Here is a 12,874-nt window from a genome sequence, read left to right on the forward strand (position 1 = left end):
GCAGATGCACATTAAAGCTTATATAAGCGTCTGAAGCCGAAGCTCTCGTATTAGCATATGCTGTGCGTCTGAGATGATCATCAGTCATTTCGTTGCATTTCTCTGGCTCAAATGCAACACTGAAATCAATTATTTACACTGGAAATGACACACCAGTCTGGGAGACAGAAGAGTTCACTCACCCTCGTGTCATGCTGTCTAACATTTTCTTCTGTGGAGCACGAAAGGAGATATTAGGCAGAATGTTCAGGCTGCTGTTTTCCATCTGACATGCAACAGCGTATTCAGTTCAGCACTAAATAAAATGAAATGCTTCTTTTTTTTAAGCCACCCCTCTTATTTTGCTTGAGTTCTTAACATCTTGCATATTTTGCGAGGGGTTATGAGTGATGTTATCTGAGCAGGAATGAAGCCGCACACTGAAGCCCTGCCGGCGTTTAAGATGCTGCGCTGCATGTAAATAATTCATGTGCTTTCAGTGAACCAACAAGTGCATGAGCTCCTAAAAGCCACGTTACATAATCTTCATCTCCACGGGGAAGTACGGTATGGACATGAATGAGAACTATGCTCACGAGTCTAATATAATAAGTCCGAAGGGGTCTTACATTTATGTGCTGCTTTGATCTTCATCTGCGCTGTAATGTAATCAGAGACTATATTTAGTATATTTTCATATTCATTATGATATATTCCCACACGGTTATTGCTGCAGACAGGATTAGACCAAGCTTAATGGTTTTCTTTATTGTCATGTGGCATAAACAAATGATATTTTACATCAAAGCTCAGTTTGCTGAAACTGGTGAAGTGTTCTTCTTATTAATCATTATTATTGTATTCACTATTAAACATGCAATCTGAGATTTTCTCTATGAAGACTGAAGACATCTCTGCAGCTTCAGATCAAACCAGTGTGACCAGACCCGTACATGCTTGATTTCTAACCTCATTGTAAATGTCGTGAAAGCTGTACCGATCGTGTGTTAGGTGATGAACTCAGATGGCACTAAACTAAAAGGCTTGGTTCTAAATGTTGTAACTTTTGGTTATGTTTTACTATCACCACAAAATCTGGTCCAGATGCAGATCACATGTAAGGGAACTTCACCAGAACACATATTTATTTCCTTCCTGAGATATTGCATGTCAAATTAGAAAGATAAGTTAAATTTCCCTTGAGCACACATGCTTTTTTTATTTTATCAGCAGTTTCTCAGTAAGAGAGTGTCCAAATGAGATGAATTTTTTTTTCAACTACCTACCTTTTGACTCTCTTTGCTGTGCTTTTTGAGTTTTGAGTTTTGTGTATGTCCCTCAGAAAACGATTTGAAGAATGTCGTCTGAGTGTCAAGGACTAAACAAAAAGTCTACCTTGGTTCCAAATACAATAATTTTTTATTTCTTTATGCTATCAACAACTAATTTGAATCAGATGCAGCTCACATGTCACTTCACAAAAAAAAAAAAAAAACCTTAGCTTATTACAATTCTTTCCTAAATTATTATTATTATTATTTTGTCAGCAGCTTCTTAGCATTAAAATGTGCAAATTCAATTAAAAAAATAATCTAATTCTAAAATTATATAAGTTTTTAACCAGTGATATGCACCATTAGACTTGCTACAGGTTTGGTGTCATGAGTCAATTAAAAAACTAAAAAGCGACCCTGAGCGTATGTACTGACTCGTGTTTCTCTCTGTTTCTGTGTTTTACTCATTTTCGTTTCGTGAACATGGACGTGTGGTTCATTCAGCCTTACGGTGTAGCACAGATGAATAATGGATGAATAATTGATAAATCTCATGAAGAGGGCAGTGTTTGTCAGTGAAGGGGATGTTCTGAAGCCTAATTAAACCTCAGGCCAGGACGGTGTGTTCCTGTCTGACAGCACACGCTCTGTTGACGCTCCTGTGTTCAGATACAGCTTCACTTCACAGAGAGATGGACGCAGCTTTAGGGCTAGTTTAGTCCTTTTATTGATCCCTGCGGAAGAAACATACACCACACACACACATACACACTCCAGACAGCAAGCAGTTTCGGCCCAGGTCTGGCCCACATGGATTTCATGCGGGCCAGATGTGGGCCGGATCTGGGCCAACACTATGTTGCTGTCTGGGACACACACACACACAAACACAGTGAACCGAAGAGTATCTGGGTTTATATATGTATGCGTGTGTTCATATATATATTTTAAGTTTCTCATAATGACATCCTAGAAGACACACAATGAAACATGGAGAAAAATGGAGATTTGTAGAAATGTAGCATTGCATCAGTGTCTCATCAATGGATGCTCTTCAGTGAATGGGTGCCGTCAGAATGAGAGTCCAAGAGAGAGTCTTAATTCTGGATGTGTTTCATCGTTTGTCTTCTCCAGATGTTCACTGATGGACTGGAGAGCTGTGGATTATTGGGATGTTTTTATCAGACTCTCATTCTGACGGCACCCATTCACTGCAGAGCATCCATTGATGAGACACTTATGCAATGCTACATTTCTCCAGATCTGATGAAGAAACACACTCCTGATCTCAGATGAACTGATGAAGTGCACATTTTCAGCATATTTTAATTTTTGGCTGAACTATTCCTCTAAGCATGTTAGACATTAGACATTTGAGTGGTCCTCCAGAAGGCTTTCAGACAGACCGCAGGTCCTGGCCGGACACGGGAGCAGAAACCTAAACCCCGGCAGGAAATAGCAGCTTGACATGTTGAATTTTAATGCAGCTGCTATTTTAGTCCTCAGGAGTTTGACCACATTCACTGAGGACGAGACGCACGATCTTCAGTGACCTGAACACTCAGGGGAGCAGTATTTATTGTGTATTACACACAAATCTAACAGGATTTACAGTTTTTCTGTAATGAAACAATTCACCATTTTCTCACAACTATAAACACAATCTCAAAACTACACACCAACGTGTGCAAACTTCACACTTCCAGGTCAAAGGCAAACACATTTTAGTCATAAACACACAAATCTGTCAAATACACACACTACTTGACTGCCTAGAGAACACTAGTGAGAGCACTTCAACACTGCTACAGAAAACACCAATCAATGTCTCTTACAGTGTGCAGCATAAATAGAGCAGTGCACATAAACTTCAAGAAAGGTTTACTCTCATCACACTACTGTAAAGAGATCTTACAGTAGATGAAAAGCATTCGAAGAGAAAAGTAAAAACCCAAACAGAATATATAGTAAACACGCATTGGAATATACTGTCAGTTACTGTAAATAAATCAATACAGCATCCCCTGCCAAGTTGCATTACACTATTAGTAATACTTTTATTTGTTATTCTATAGCAGTTTTTTGGTCTTCTGAGAAAAGACAGTCATCTTGTAGTTCTGCACAAATACATGTAAAGTGTACAGTGTAAAAAAAAGTGTAAAGTAAAGTGTAAAGTGTACTTGGCTAGAATCAGTTCAACAGTAATGAGTCTGAGGCTGTGTGTTACAGTATTTACAGCATTTACAGCACAAAGAACAGGGACACTTCTCTGACCTGAAGTACTGTAATTATGTGTAAGTGTAAAAACCCTGTAGATGATGCTCAACTATAGCACTTTATATTTCATCAGCAAACAAATGACCTTTGACCTCGTCCCCTTCATTATTCATTTCTCCTCCCATTCCTTATTGTCTCCCATGTACTACTAGGATTGATTTTCCAAATCACTTGTGATCTTCTTCATTTCATCATGAGATTCTGACCTGTGTTTTATCATGTTTATTATATGTTTTGCTGCTTCATGTTCACACGGGGATAAATGTGTGCTGTTTGACTTCATTTTGTGATCCTTGCAGTTTTTATTTTGTGTGTTTCTGTTTTCTAAATGTTAAATTGGGTAAAAGTGTTTGCTTTTGAGATGTTTGTGATATTTTGAATGCAGTGCTTCAGAGTTGAGAGGCATTTCACATTTTGTGTGTGCAATCCTTGGATTTGTGTGTAAAGTTTTGAAAAAGAAAAAAGGCAAAGTTTTAAAAATGTTTATAATTGCTTGAAAAAAACAAGTAATATGTTAATAACTTGTTAAGAATTTTGTCTGTGGTACAATGAGAAATAAAAGCTTTTGTCTATATTTTATGAAGGGGATCATCATATTCGTGTCTTTAAAACCTGAGGAAGTTGGTATCTATTTCCGTTTACTTTTAAACTTTGGCTAATTTGAAAGCAGAGCTATTACTGGAACTGACACGCGTCAAAACGCTTCTTCGTTTCAATCCGGTCTTTTGTAAATCTCCCATGTTTTCCCCAGTGAGGACTGTGTTTGTAAGAGATGTCCCATCACGAGAGACTGACCCTGCACCGCTGCTGCTTCTATTAATACCACATGAAGGAAGAGCGGCGCGTCGAACACTGCTGCATCTGCTTGGCCACACCATCAGCGTAAGAGCCTCAGGATAAAGCACATGTGCTGTACACTTCATGGTGTTGAGTGTGGTTCTTCTGTGCATCTGTATCAGTCCAGAGATCTGCGGCGGTCGCAGTGTAGCAGCTGCTCGCTGAGCTCTGATTATACAGGCCTCACCAGTAATTAGCAGGCAAACACACTTCCTGTTTCCATCGCCTATAACGAGGATCTTAATCATGCCATCCAATGTATGCAAGACATCTAGTGAACTGCCTACATAGACAGCATTTTAAGGGCTCATCTACACAAGGTAAACATTCAGTACTGAAAAGTATAGAGTTCTGCAGTGATAGGGTTTATCACACTGGTCCCTAGTTACAAACAAAAACAAACAAAAAACAGCTGCAACGGGGTTTTACTGATGCATTTAATGTATGGAATCAAATGTGGAAAATATAAACACAGACCTTATTTCAGGCTTTTAACCAAAAACCCGGTGACTTAACTAGTAATGCTAAAACGCATCTCGTTTCTAAGTTTTGTCTACAAAATACATGATCCCCGGAGCACCCTAAGGTAATTTAAAATTATATTTTAATCACTCTCGTTTGTGATATTTGTCTTCTTATTCTGATTGGAGTGTGCTCATATTAGCTTAGCAACATGCTACTATCATACATCCATATCTTGGAGTCACTGCAGTAAATCAGTCATTTGTGAGGTTATGGGAGCGTTAGGCTGCCTAAGTAGACATTAGACAGCAAGGGATCTCACTAGGATTGGGAACACATCGGCTGTGTTGTCAAATGTGTAATATTTGATACTGATGACCACTGTGGACATCTGCCTTCAATGGAAAGTAGCTAAAGCCTGTCAGAAAACTTAAAATGTATCATTTTAATGTTCTAGGAATATTACAATTATATTTTCAAATACGTTTATATTTTGGGTCAGAAACATTTAGTAAAATGTTGTAAGAAATACAATTTTGCTTTTAAATAACATTATAATCATTAGAAGAAAACTGGATATTTCTGCGTTTTAGAAACATTTCAAAACAATTTTCACACAACGTGTTTAGAACCTAAATGTGTTACGTAGTGAACCAGCAGTGACTTTCAAACTGATTTATATTCAGGATTTCATTTGAGAAAATCACCATAGACATAAATTGGCAAAAATCTGCAAAGATTTAAGAGACCTCTGCAAATGTTTCTGAGATCAGCATCTCTACTTGCATGGAACTGGATTCTAGCACAGGAATACCTCTTTCTGCTTAACGAAGTACTGATTAGGTGATCATCTCAACCAAATCTTATTTAACGAGGACAGGTATGAAACCACTGCTGTGGTCATCGCTGTACTCTTGCATTAGGAGCAGCTGAACAGCAAAAACAGTGCTATTAGTACTTCAAAAATAATGGGAAACAAATAATAACCACTGACCATTCCAAAAGAGTTGAAGAGAAAAGTTTTGAGTGAGGGTTCCATCCTTAAATTTTCAGACATGAGAATTTATGATGAGCACCAACTCATTCGAATGTCACTCAACAACCGTCGGCTGACTTCAGGAGACCGGGGTGAAGTCAGGCAAAAGTCAGGCAAAGCAAGAAAAAAGCCCTTCATCAACGAGAAGTAGTTTATGGAACAAATCCAAAATGTTCTCATTTTGCTCAAACACATTCCTATAAATAGTGAAGCCAGAGAAGCTGATCCTTTTGCAGTGCTACTATTTTTCCAGAGCTTTAATTACATGAAATATGATCACTCAGAGAGAAAGTACTGCCGATTCTGAAGTTGTAAGATCTTTTGTGTTTTATTATTATTATTAGAATTATTATTATTATTTACTTTTTTTCTGTCTTTACTTGTCACACAATTTCTGAAAGCTGACACTCAAACAGCAGAAGCACACACCAAATCTGTAAAACCATACACTAATTCTCGGCTTAATTCTCTGTTGTTTTCAATTTCATAAAACTCTTTTTGCAAATCACAACATGCAGTTCTCTATGTAACAGGAATTAATATTACTGCACAGATGTTTGCAAATGTTTGCTTTTGAGATGTGTTTGTGATATTTTGAATGCAGTAAAGAGATGTGGGGCATTTTACATTTTAAGTGTGCAGTACTTTGGATTTGTGTGTAAAGTTTTGAAAAAAAGGCAAAGTAAAAAAAAAATGTGTTTTAGCACTTGAAAAAATTGTAAGTCTGAAGGCCCCTGAAAAAGGCACTAAATTGGTAAGACTGTTGATTGCATTGTGAAGGTGGCAGGATCTTCCCACGTTATAGACACTGTGTATTTCAGGGCTTCTGATTGGTTTCATAGATGCATCATGAAGAGGATCTTTCTGGAAGATAAATTGGGCCGAATCCTCCACTCTCAACGGCTCCTATTTTAGGCAGTAGGTGTTAGTGTGTGTGTGTGTGCGTGCGTGTGTGTGTGTGTGGTTTATGTTGACAGTGGGATTTCTCTGATACTGAGCTGTTGCTGCTAAAACAGAGAGAGAGAGTATTCCAGCCCTTCCGGCTTGACTGAGTCCTGTTATTATCCCACGTTATCTTTGCTCACTTCACATACACACTTTCTCCTTCCCACATCTCAAGTGGTTATTATGAGTTTGCCACATTCAAGTTCTTTGTTGCTGGAGAGAAAATAAAGCAGGTTCATTCTTGTCTGTTTCTGGGGGAAATTTCATTAAAGCCATAAAATACTGAAGATTTTTAGTCAATATAATTGTGAATACAACAGAATCCCAAACATTACCCACATTATATAGATTTGATAATTTGCAGAAGATTCTGGAGTTTCGGGCAAATAAATGCTGTTTTGGCTGTGTAAAATACATCAAATATGCATCAAATGTGTGTATATTAGTGCTGTCAAACAATTAATCATGAATAATAGCAAGACAGGGCATGCCAAGTTTATTTATACAGTATAGCACATTTCGTACACAATGGTAATTCAAAGTGCTTTACTTAAAATAAGGTCAAATAATAATGAAGAAAAATAATAACAAGAATAAAACAAGCAATTTTAAAACTTTTAAAATTATTTAAAAAATTATTTATTTAAAATGAATTTAAAACAGTTAGAAAATGATTTTACATTTAATAAAAAACAGTGAAAATATAGTGCAATCAGTTCAGACATAGCACAGTGATCATTCAATAAATGCACAGCTAAACAGATGGGTTTTGAGTCTAGATTTAAATGTGACTAGTGTTTTAGCACATCTGATCTCTTCTGGAAGCTGATTCCAACTGCGGGCAGCACAGTGACTAAAGGAGGACTCCCCTTGTTTTGTGTGAACCCTTGGTATTTCTAACTGACTCGATTCGTTCCTAGGTCATTTAGTGACTTATATATGAGTAAAAGTACTTTAAAATCAATCCTAAATGTAACTGGAAGCCAGTGTAAGGACCTGAGGACTGGTGTGATATGCTCAGATTTTCTGGTTCTAGTCAGAATCCTGGCAGCAGTGTTCTGGATGAGCTGCAGCTGTCTAATGGTCTTTTTGGGAAGGCCGGTGAGGAGCCCATTACAATAGTCCACCCTGCTGGTGATAAAGGCATGAACAAGTTTCTCCAAGTCTTGGCTGGAAACAAAACATCTAATTCTTGCAATGTTTTTTAAATGATAGTATGCTGATTTAGTTACTGCTTTGACATGACTACTGAAACTAAGGTCTGTCTCCAGAATCACACCAAGATTCCTGACTTGATTTTTAGTTGTTTGACCCCTAGAGTCAAAGTATGCATTCACCTTAAAAACTTCATCTTTGTTTCCAAATGCAATGACTTCAGTTTTTTCCTTGTTTAACTGAAGAAAGCTCTGGCACATCCAACTATTAATTTCATCAGTGCATTAGTAGATGGAGTCAGTTTGGCTGTAGTCATTTGGAGATAAGGCTAGGTAAATCTGGGTATCATCAGTATAGCTGTGATAGACAATTTGGTTCTTTCTCATTATTTGACTCAGTGGAAGCATATACAGGCTAAACAAGAGCGGTGCAAGAATTGACCCTTGTGGGACTCCGCATGTCATGGACGTCCACTTAGACTTATGCTCTCCTAGACTCACATAATAGCCTCTCCCTTTTAAGTATGACCTGAACCATTTGAGTACCATCCCAGAAAGCCCGACCCAAATTTCCAGTCTCTCTAGTAGTATGTTATGATCGACAGAGTCAAACGCAGCACTGAGATCGAGCAAGACCAGCACCGATATTTTGCCATAGTCACAATTTAAGCGGATATCATTTATTATCTTAATGAGTGCTGTCTCTGTGCTGTGATGCCTAGAGAAATAAGAAGCAAAGCGCAGAGTAGTAAGCTAGAATGACAAAACGGTAGCAAAGCCGGAAGCAAGTCTAAATAAGCATCTAAAATAAGTTTTTGTTTACCAAATATATGTATGTGTTCTGTGTATAATTAAATGCACACACATACAGTATATATATTTTTTAATTATTTACATGTTTATACATTTATATATTTAGTTTCTTATATTTTATTGTTAGATTATATAGAATTATATTTCATAGATAAACAATATTTTTCTAAATTATATACATGCATGTGTTTTTACTGTACTTATATATACATAATAAATATGCACAATATAGACACATATATTATGTAAACTAAAACTTTAATTTTGGATGCAATTAATTGTTTGACAGCACTAATAAATATAAATGATTGTAATGGCAAGAGAAAGCTTCATCAATGTTGTAGGAAAATTTAATGAAACTGAACAGTCAGGGCAGCAAGTGTTCTCTCCTGTTTTTCACAAACAGCAACTCTTAAAATTCAATCAGCAACCAGTGGATAGAACCAAAAACTGCCTTTCATTTGTTTTTCCAATAATCAGCTACCCTTTAAGTTTTAAACCTATAAGGTCAGTACTGTGATCTACCTGAACTACCTGAAGTGTGAGTGATCTAAACAAACTCTTAATACTGCACTGTTAAAAATAAAGGTCCTTTATTGGCATTAATGGTGGACTAAAGAAGCTTTAACATCCATGAAATCTTTCCATTGCAATGAAAGCTTGTTTCTGCCACTGAATAAAAAATAACAAAGATAATTGTGACTTGTCTCACAATTCTGACTCTTTTGTGTGTGTGTGTGTGTGTGTGTGCATAGACTAACAATCAGCTGATGATGTGTGTGTGAGATGATGAGGGACGCAGTTGCTCACAGACATGAGTCACTGTCTGAGAGAGACTCGTTATATCTGTCTCCCATCACGTCTGGATCTCACCTGGCCGCTGATGGCAGCTTCTGCTCTGACTGGACACATTTGGAAATCTTTGTCATTGTTCTGTCAGGTACAGTAGATTAATTGAAATGTTATGGCACTTCAAATCACACACAGAACTAAAAATTAGATAGAAATAAAAACTATAGAATCCAAAAAGAATAGAGAAGCTATTGTTATTATTATTATTTTTAAAGAAAACAAAGTAGTAAGTAAACAAATAGAATTAGAATAGTGAGTGCTAGAGTTAGAGGGTCAAGTAAAGATGAAAGAGATGTGTTTTTGGCCGATTGTTGATTGTTGAAGATGGTTAAGGACTTCTTCTCTGATTGAGTTGAGTTGAGGTCATTTAACCTGGAGGGAACAGTTAATGTAATCTTCTTTGGGATGAACAATAAAGCAACGTTCACTTGCAGAACACAATCTGCTAGAGGGCACATGAGTCTGAAGTAATGAATTCAGGTAAAGGGTGCAGTGGTGGTTTTCATGCAAACGTTAATGGATTTAATTTTTATGCGAGTAGCTATTGGTAGCCAGTGCAAATTGATAAACGTGTGTGACGTGCATTATTTTTGGCTCATTAAAAATGAATCTTTCTTCCACATTCTGGATTAATTGTAAAAGTTTGATGGAATTGGCCGGAAGACCTGCCAAGAGAGCATTGCAATAGTCCAGCCTGGACAGAACAAGAGCTTGAACAAGGAGTTATGCAGCATGTTCCCAAAGAAAGGGCTTGATCTTCTTGATGTTGAATAAAGCAAATCTGCAGGATTGGACAGGTTGAGCAATGTGGTCTGAGAAAGTCAGCTGATCATCAATCATAATGCCAAGGCTTCTGGCTGTTTTTAAAGGAGTTATGGTTGATATGCCTAACTGGATGGTGATATTGTAATGAAACGATGGGTTTGCTGGAACTACAAGCAGTTCTGTATCGGCAAGGTTGAGTTGAAGGTGATGGTCCTTCATCCAGCAAGAAATGTCAGTTAGACAAGCCGAGATGTGAGCAGCTACCGTTGGATCATCAGGATGGAATGAGAGGTAGAGTTGAGTGTCATCAGCATAGCAGTGGTATGAAAAGCCATGTTTCTGAATAAAAGAACCTAATGATGCCATGGAGAGAGAGAAGAGAAGTGATACAAGAACTGACCCCTGAGGCACCCCAGTAGTTAGATGTTGTGACTTGAACACCTAACAACTCTAAGATATCTTTAAGGACCTATCTGAGAGGTAAGACTGAAACCACTGGAGTGCTTTTCCTGAGATGCCCTTTGCCAGTAGGGTTGACAGGAGGATCTGGTGGTTAATCTGTGTCAAAAGCAGCAGACAGATCAAGAATGGTAAATACTGAAGATTTGGATTCTGCTCTTGCCAGTCTTAGAACTTCTACAACAGAGAGCAAGGCAGTCTTGGTTGAATGTCCACTTCTGAAACCGGACTGGTTGCTATCCAGGAGGTTGTTCTGTCTGAGAAAAGCAAGGACTTGGTTGGAAACAGTTCAAGTGTTTTTGCAATGAAAGGAATAAGGGAAACTGGTCTGTAGTTCTTCAAAGGGATGAGTTGAGGGTGGGTTTCTTAAGTAGTGAAGTTACACAAGCCTGTCTAGATGTTGAGGGGAAAACACCAGTGTGGAGGGATGTGTTCATGATGTGATTGCAGGAACAACTGCATGAGAAATGGCTTGAAGGAGATGAGATTGAATAGGATCAAACGCACAAGTAGTAGGAAGATTTAAAAGGATGAGTTTGGAAACTTCTGCCTCAGAGAGTGAAGAGAAGGATGTGAACGAGTGTATGTTTGCTGGTAAAATGTGCTTAACAGATTACATAAGTCTGACATGCATGATTGACATATAAAACCTTGATATTTGTCTCAGCTCTCCATTACTATCAAAATCAGCTCTCGTTAGTCTGCTAGAGACATTGATCAGAACACTAGAGGATCCTGAAGAGCAGCACAAATCACTCACTCACACTAGATATCAGTTGTGTCCTACTTCAAATGCATAATACACTGTGAATTGGGTGCAAACGTTTCAAAGGCAGGCAGAAAAATTAAGCTCTCAGAACTTTGGCCAATGTTCTTGCAAGGTTATCTCAAAGCTGTGAACAAACGTTCAAAGTAACATTAATAGAATGTTCACTCAAAGTTATCTGATGTTTAATAATGCTCTCAAAACATTATTAAAATGTATTTAAAGGAGACATATCATGCCCCTTTTTACAATATTTAATAAGTCTCTGGTGTCCACAGTCACCATGTGTCTATTAAGTTTCAGCTCAAAATACCCAACAGATCATAATTATAAAATATAAAAAATGCTTATTTTGAGTGGAAGCAGAAACACGCTGTTTTCCATGCCTGTCTCTTTAAATGCAAATGAGCTGCTGCTCCCCGCCCCTTTTCCAGAATACAGATGCAATTACAGCTTATACCTGCTAAAAAAAAACATCTGTTTGGATTCTAATTATCATGTCTACTGCGCTGAAATCATACATTTTAAACCGTATTAGTTTAAACTTCTGATAAAGGGTTTTCTGAGTGCTAACGGATAGAAAGTGGCTGTTACAGCATGTGAGTACTAAACTAAGTTCTCATTTTCACACCTTTAACTTAAAAATACACTAGTTACAAAAACAGTCAGTTAGGGGTGTGACGGTTAGTATATAACCGTGAGACCGGCGGTTATAGTTGAACACCGTCATTAGAACTCTATAACCGCCAAAACCGTGTCATTAAAATATTTTTTACAAACATTTTTTATCAAAAATTATTTTCATTTTTTAGATAGGATCATAAGATGCACAATATATTGGGAGACATGGTTTTTACCACTTAATAAAGTTTTGTAAATCGTCAGATATGATATTTACCACTTCATAAAATTTTGCTTTGTAGAAAACCTTTCTTAAAAACAAATTTCGTTTTGTACTAATTTTATCTTAATTTTAATAAATGTTTCATCAACCAATTGCATGTATTTTAATAAATAAAAAGCAAATATAGCAGACAATTATAACCGTGACATGGAAGCACCAGCGCGCCGCGTTCACTTGCACTGCACTGTGAACTAGAGTGCATCTCATCGTAAATGAAACTCAGCGTAGGCCTATGCTTCATACATTAGCATTAAATATCTTTGCTGCATCCTTTCTAGAACAGACAATGGCTTTTTTTGCGGCTCGCATCACCAAAGCATTTCATCGCAAAACAATCAGTGGATGGCGGGC

Source organism: Carassius auratus, linkage group LG36F (genome assembly GCF_003368295.1).
Source record: "Carassius auratus strain Wakin linkage group LG36F, ASM336829v1, whole genome shotgun sequence".
Classification (NCBI taxonomy): domain Eukaryota; kingdom Metazoa; phylum Chordata; class Actinopteri; order Cypriniformes; family Cyprinidae; genus Carassius; species Carassius auratus.